Here is a 7500-nt window from a genome sequence, read left to right as displayed (position 1 = left end):
AACGTGTACGCTCTAGGTGCGCCTCACCTCGCAATGAGGACGAGACGCCCCGGGAGTGCGGAGGCCGCCGCCCCGTGAAGGGCGGGGAAGCCCCATCCTCCCTCGGCCCGCGCAAGGCGAGACCTTCACTTTCATTACGCCTTTAGGTTTCGTACAGCCCAATGACTCGCGCACATGTTAGACTCCTTGGTCCGTGTTTCAAGACGGGTCGTGAAATTGTCCAAAGCTGAAGCGCCGCTGACGGGAGCGATTATTCCGCCCGAGAGCATCCCGAGCCAACAGCGGCGCGGGTCCGGGGCCGGGCCAGGTAGGTCCGTCATCCGGGAAGAACCGCGCGCGCTTGCCGGGAGCCCGAGCGCCCAAAGGGGCGAATCGACTCCTCCAGATATACCGCCGAGCAGCCAGCCAGGACACCGGGGCTCTGCCCAACAGACGCGAACCGAGGCCCGCGGAAGGACAGGCTGCGCACCCGGGCCGTAGGCCGGCACCCAGCGGGTCGCGACGTCCTACTAGGGGAGAAGTGCGGCCCACCGCACACCGGAACGGCCCCACCCCGCGGCGAGTGGAAAGGCAACCGGACACGACCCCGCCGCGGATTGCTCCGCGCGGGCGGCCGGCCCCATCTGCCGAGGGCGGGGGCCAGTGGCCGGATGGGCGTGAATCTCACCCGTTCGACCTTTCGGACTTCTCACGTTTACCCCAGAACGGTTTCACGTACTTTTGAACTCTCTCTTCAAAGTTCTTTTCAACTTTCCCTCACGGTACTTGTTCGCTATCGGTCTCGTGGTCATATTTAGTCTCAGATGGAGTTTACCACCCACTTGGAGCTGCACTCTCAAGCAACCCGACTCGAAGGAGAGGTCCCGCCGACGCTCGCACCGGCCGCTACGGGCCTGGCACCCTCTACGGGCCGTGGCCTCATTCAAGTTGGACTTGGGCTCGGCGCGAGGCGTCGGGGTAGTGGACCCTCCCAAACACCACATGCCACGACAGGCGGCAGCCTGCGGGGTTCGGTGCTGGACTCTTCCCTGTTCGCTCGCCGCTACTGGGGGAATCCTTGTTAGTTTCTTTTCCTCCGCTTAGTAATATGCTTAAATTCAGCGGGTAGTCTCGCCTGCTCTGAGGTCGTTGTACGAGGTGTCGCACGCCACACCGCCAGCCGGCTGTGCACGCTACCGAGAAAGTACCGGTATGCGAACCGCCAGGCGACGGGCGCGCATCGCACGTTTAAGGAGACGCGGCCGGCCACACAGGCGACCACGACACTCCCACGTCTCCGAAGCGGGACAAACGCCGCGCGCTTCAGTATACGTAGCCGACCCTCAGCCAGACGTGGCCCGGGAACGGAATCCATGGACCGCAATGTGCGTTCGAAACGTCGATGTTCATGTGTCCTGCAGTTCACATGTCGACGCGCAATTTGCTGCGTTCTTCATCGACCCACGAGCCGAGTGATCCACCGTCCTGGGTGATCTTTTCCTTTTCAGTCTCCCACTGTCTCTTTCAAGACAGTAGCATTTGCGGGACTGAGGCGTCTGACGGCCCCTGTTCCACTATTTTTTTTGTGTCCAACGGCCTCACAGCCGATGGGCGTCGTACGGCTCCACACCGGAGCGGACAGGCACTCGGGCGAACGTCATTCAAAACCGGCGCCAGGCGCCAGGTACCGCAGGCCAGCCGCTCCAGAGCTTCAGCGCTCGTACCACACAACAACAACACTTCCGCTAGTTTTGAGAGGCACGCGTGGTTCCGCACGCGGCGCACGGCCACTGCCGTACAGGTAGCGTGTTGCGCGACACGACACGCACATCGAAAGACATGCAGTCTAGTCGGTAATGATCCTTCCGCAGGTTCACCTACGGAAACCTTGTTACGACTTTTACTTCCTCTAAATGATCAAGTTTGGTCATCTTTCCGGTAGCATCGGCAACGACAGAGTCGATGCCGCGTACCAGTCCGAAGACCTCACTAAATCATTCAATCGGTAGTAGCGACGGGCGGTGTGTACAAAGGGCAGGGACGTAATCAACGCGAGCTTATGACTCGCGCTTACTGGGAATTCCTCGTTCATGGGGAACAATTGCAAGCCCCAATCCCTAGCACGAAGGAGGTTCAGCGGGTTACCCCGACCTTTCGGCCTAGGAAGACACGCTGATTCCTTCAGTGTAGCGCGCGTGCGGCCCAGAACATCTAAGGGCATCACAGACCTGTTATTGCTCAATCTCGTGCGGCTAGAAGCCGCCTGTCCCTCTAAGAAGAAAAGTAATCGCTGACAGCACGAAGGATGTCACGCGACTAGTTAGCAGGCTAGAGTCTCGTTCGTTATCGGAATTAACCAGACAAATCGCTCCACCAACTAAGAACGGCCATGCACCACCACCCACCGAATCAAGAAAGAGCTATCAATCTGTCAATCCTTCCGGTGTCCGGGCCTGGTGAGGTTTCCCGTGTTGAGTCAAATTAAGCCGCAGGCTCCACTCCTGGTGGTGCCCTTCCGTCAATTCCTTTAAGTTTCAGCTTTGCAACCATACTTCCCCCGGAACCCAAAAGCTTTGGTTTCCCGGAGGCTGCCCGCCGAGTCATCGGAGGAACTGCGGCGGATCGCTGGCTGGCATCGTTTATGGTTAGAACTAGGGCGGTATCTGATCGCCTTCGAACCTCTAACTTTCGTTCTTGATTAATGAAAACATACTTGGCAAATGCTTTCGCTTCTGTTCGTCTTGCGACGATCCAAGAATTTCACCTCTAACGTCGCAATACGAATGCCCCCGCCTGTCCCTATTAATCATTACCTCGGGTTCCGAAAACCAACAAAATAGAACCGAGGTCCTATTCCATTATTCCATGCACACAGTATTCAGGCGGGCTTGCCTGCTTTAAGCACTCTAATTTGTTCAAAGTAAACGTGCCGGCCCACCGAGACACTCAACAAAGAGCACCCTGGTAGGATTTAAACGGGGTCCGCCTCGGGACGCGAAAGCACCCCTTCGGCTCGCCCCACCGGCAGGACGTCCCACGATACATGCCAGTTAAACACCGACGGGCGGTGAACCAACAGCGTGGGACACAAATCCAACTACGAGCTTTTTAACCGCAACAACTTTAATATACGCTATTGGAGCTGGAATTACCGCGGCTGCTGGCACCAGACTTGCCCTCCAATAGATACTCGTTAAAGGATTTAAAGTGTACTCATTCCGATTACGGGGCCTCGGATGAGTCCCGTATCGTTATTTTTCGTCACTACCTCCCCGTGCCGGGAGTGGGTAATTTGCGCGCCTGCTGCCTTCCTTGGATGTGGTAGCCGTTTCTCAGGCTCCCTCTCCGGAATCGAACCCTGATTCCCCGTTACCCGTTACAACCATGGTAGGCGCAGAACCTACCATCGACAGTTGATAAGGCAGACATTTGAAAGATGCGTCGCCGGTACGAGGACCGTGCGATCAGCCCAAAGTTATTCAGAGTCACCAAGGCAAACGGACCAGACAAGCCAATCCGATTGGTTTTGATCTAATAAAAGCGTCCCTTCCATCTCTGGTCGGGACTCTGTTTGCATGTATTAGCTCTAGAATTACCACAGTTATCCAAGTAACGTGGGTACGATCTAAGGAACCATAACTGATTTAATGAGCCATTCGCGGTTTCACCTTAATGCGGCTTGTACTGAGACATGCATGGCTTAATCTTTGAGACAAGCATATGACTACTGGCAGGATCAACCAGGGAGCTGCGTCAACTAGAGCTGAGCAGCCGGCCGCCCGGGAGTGTGTCCCGGGGGCCCGCGCGAACACGCAAGCGTCCGCTCAATTATTCTGCAAACAGGAGGAGGCCGAGCTCCCCTGCACGATACACCTCGAAACCCTCTCAGGTCCCGGCGGCGCGCAGCGCCGTCCTAGGTACTTGGTCGGTTTCGAGAGAGGCGCAATCGCCCGGAGTTAGGCGAGTAGACGGTTTTAGTGCGAACACCCTTGCTCCCAACTGAGCTTGCCGCTGCCGACAGAGGCCCGGGAGCGTGCTGTCGTGGCATTGCCGGCGGGAGACAACACGCGCCACCTATGGTGACCGGCAGCTCCAACGCCAGCGCCACACAAGGGCAAAGCCCCACTTGGGTGCAGAAGCGAACTCTCCCAGCACAGCGCACGCGCCAACACGTCCGCACAACTGCGATACAAACCACCTGCGAGAACCGCTGGGGCGACCGAGCAGCAGACGGCGTCGCGGCGCCGAGTGCCAGGCGGCGGCGCATCCTCAACGCACACAGTCCTCAATCAGACCAGCACACTGCAGATGTCCACCGCGCTTCGCACCGGGCTCGGCTGAACCAACTTTGGCCGCCAGGCGCCGCGTGCAGGGTGCGCCGCAGCGTAGCTGCGCCGCCTGCCGGGCCCGTCGGCTGGCGCTCCTGCCACTCGGCGCCCCCCACCAGCCGCCTGTTGCGCGTGCGCCCACGCAGCGCGCGGCCAACACGCCGGGCGGCCCCCCTTCACCGGCCGGGAACAGTCCCACCAAGCCACCGCCGCGTATCGCTTCATACCCACATGGGCCTAGTCACGCGTGTGGATGTGGCGGGTACCGCTGAAACAACCGGTTAATAGCTGTACCGATCGTCGCCATCACAGATTCACCTCCAGCGTGAACAACCGCTCAACAACGGATTTCCAGTTCATTTGCGTATCTTGGGCAGTAAACGTAGATGTCCACCTACATTTGCGAATTCAACAATTCTTGCATGCCAGGATGTCATGTGTCACGACACGCTACATCAGACCACATACACACTGCGACATGTGCAGAAGAGAACACGTGGAAGGTGGCCCGCGCACGTATGCGATGTACCTTCCGCGATCCACTGTCAACCGGCATCTGCGGCATGTCCCAGATATGGAACGCGGTCCACCAGGGTAGCACTTTGTGTGAGGCAATACGACAAAGTCGGAATACACGCGTCACTACATCAGACGGCTCACGCTGACCTGACCTGACCTGACTCACCGCACCACCACCCCCAGCGACCCAGGGTGACATACAATGCGTTCGTACGTTCCTCCCACACGCCTCTACGGCGTACCACAGTGCAACCTAGCTGTTATTGGGAGACGAGACAAGTAGCATCAAGCACAACATATGGAAATTGAGATTCGACACCGTTGGGCACAGCCAGCGTACGGTCACACGTATCACACTACTTCACTCTGTACGTAACGACCGATGATCGGTACAGCGTGTGGGTTACGCGTACGACATCAGCGGACAATGGACACAGACCATACCACGACGTACACTGAGGGCGTCGACATCTGAATGCAACTGAACAGCTGCGAGGCTCATTTAACACTCAAACGCCAGACCGACCAGCTTGAGAGGACAGAGACACAAAGAGGGGGACAGAGGGGGACAGAGGGGGGGGGAGGGGGGGGGGTCGGCGATATAGTCCTATTGCAGTACAATTGACAGTGGATAGCAGGAATATGTGGAAAGTAAGCAACACTCGCAAGACATCTACATGAGGATAACAACGACACCAGAGATTCCGAGCAGTGAACTATGTTAGGCAAAGGGACAACGTGGGTTAGGTTAAGGGACAACGTGGGTTAGGTTAAGGGACAACGTGGGTTAGGTTAAGGGACAACGTGGGTTAGGTTAAGGGACAACGTGGGTTAGGTTAAGGGACAACGTGGGTTAGGTTAAGGGACAACGTGGGTTAGGTTAAGGGACAACGTGGGTTAGGTTAAGGGACAACGTGGGTTAGGTTAAGGGACAACGTGGGTTAGGTTAAGGGACAACGTGGGTTAGGTTAAGGGACAACGTGGGTTAGGTTAAGGGACAACGTGGGTTAGGTTAAGGGACAACGTGGGTTAGGTTAAGGGACAACGTGGGTTAGGTTAAGGGACAACGTGGGTTAGGTTAAGGGACAACGTGGGTTAGGTTAAGGGACAACGTGGGTTAGGTTAAGGGACAACGTGGGTTAGGTTAAGGGACAACGTGGGTTAGGTTAAGGGACAACGTGGGTTAGGTTAAGGGACAACGTGGGTTAGGTTAAGGGACAACGTGGGTTAGGTTAAGGGACAACGTGGGTTAGGTTAAGGGACAACGTGGGTTAGGTTAAGGGACAACGTCGGTTAGGTTAAGGGACAACGTCGGTTAGGTTAAGGGACAACGTCGGTTAGGTTAAGGGACAACGTCGGTTAGGTTAAGGGACAACGTCGGTTAGGTTAAGGGACAACGTCGGTTAGGTTAAGGGACAACGTCGGTTAGGTTAAGGGACAACGTGGGTTAGGTTAAGGGACAACGTGGGTTAGGTTAAGGGACAACTTGAGTTAGGTTAAGGGACAACTTGAGTTAGGTTAAGGGACAAATTGAGTTAGGTTAAGGGACAAATTGAGTTAGGTTAAGGGACAAATTGAGTTAGGTTAAGGGACAAATTGAGTTAGGTTAAGGGACAAATTGAGTTAGGTTAAGGGACAACTTGAGTTAGGTTAAGGGACAAATTGAGTTAGGTTAAGGGACAAATTGAGTTAGGTTAAGGGACAAATTGAGTTAGGTTAAGGGACAACTTGAGTTAGGTTAAGGGACAACTTGAGTTAGGTTAAGGGACAACTTGAGTTAGGTTAAGGGACAACTTGAGTTAGGTTAAGGGACAACTTGAGTTAGGTTAAGGGACAACTTGAGTTAGGTTAAGGGACAACTTGAGTTAGGTTAAGGGACAACTTGAGTTAGGTTAAGGGACAACTTGAGTTAGGTTAAGGGACAACTTGAGTTAGGTTAAGGGACAACTTGAGTTAGGTTAAGGGACAACTTGAGTTAGGTTAAGGGACAACTTGAGTTAGGTTAAGGGACAACTTGAGTTAGGTTAAGGGACAACTTGAGTTAGGTTAAGGGACAACTTGAGTTAGGTTAAGGGACAACTTGAGTTAGGTTAAGGGACAACTTGAGTTAGGTTAAGGGACAACTTGAGTTAGGTTAAGGGACAACTTGAGTTAGGTTAAGGGACAACTTGAGTTAGGTTAAGGGACAACTTGAGTTAGGTTAAGGGACAACTTGAGTTAGGTTAAGGGACAACGTGGGTTAGGTTAAGGGACAAATTGAGTTAGGTTAAGGGACAACTTGAGTTAGGTTAAGGGACAACTTGAGTTAGGTTAAGGGACAACTTGAGTTAGGTTAAGGGACAACTTGAGTTAGGTTAAGGGACAACTTGAGTTAGGTTAAGGGACAACTTGAGTTAGGTTAAGGGACAACTTGAGTTAGGTTAAGGGACAACTTGAGTTAGGTTAAGGGACAACTTGAGTTAGGTTAAGGGACAACTTGAGTTAGGTTAAGGGACAACTTGAGTTAGGTTAAGGGACAACTTGAGTTAGGTTAAGGGACAACTTGAGTTAGGTTAAGGGACAACTTGAGTTAGGTTAAGGGACAACTTGAGTTAGGTTAAGGGACAACTTGAGTTAGGTTAAGGGACAACTTGAGTTAGGTTAAGGGACAACTTGAGAACACGCGATCTAGTGT

The 7500-nt window shown here is 54.2% G+C and overlaps 3 non-coding genes across 3 annotated transcripts in view; all 3 read right to left on the bottom strand.

The window, feature by feature from the left end:
• The window catches only part of LOC126332833 (large subunit ribosomal RNA), a 4222-nt gene extending 3094 nt beyond the window's left edge, over positions 1-1128 (bottom strand). The window contains exon 1 of the ribosomal RNA XR_007563975.1: positions 1-1128. This exon is cut by the window's left edge and continues 3094 nt beyond it. This is a non-coding gene — a ribosomal RNA (large subunit ribosomal RNA).
• Positions 1129-1316: 188 nt separating this feature from the next.
• On the bottom strand, positions 1317-1471 carry LOC126332828 (5.8S ribosomal RNA). Its single transcript, XR_007563971.1, has one exon. It is a non-coding gene; the product is annotated as a 5.8S ribosomal RNA (ribosomal RNA).
• A 362-nt stretch (positions 1472-1833) lies between these two features.
• On the bottom strand, positions 1834-3726 carry LOC126332831 (small subunit ribosomal RNA). The gene has a single exon (XR_007563973.1). It is a non-coding gene; the product is annotated as a small subunit ribosomal RNA (ribosomal RNA).
• Positions 3727-7500: the final 3774 nt, after the last annotated feature.

Source organism: Schistocerca gregaria, unplaced genomic scaffold (assembly GCF_023897955.1).
Source record: "Schistocerca gregaria isolate iqSchGreg1 unplaced genomic scaffold, iqSchGreg1.2 ptg001522l, whole genome shotgun sequence".
Taxonomy (NCBI): domain Eukaryota; kingdom Metazoa; phylum Arthropoda; class Insecta; order Orthoptera; family Acrididae; genus Schistocerca; species Schistocerca gregaria.
This window is presented reverse-complemented; position numbering and strand designations above follow the sequence as displayed.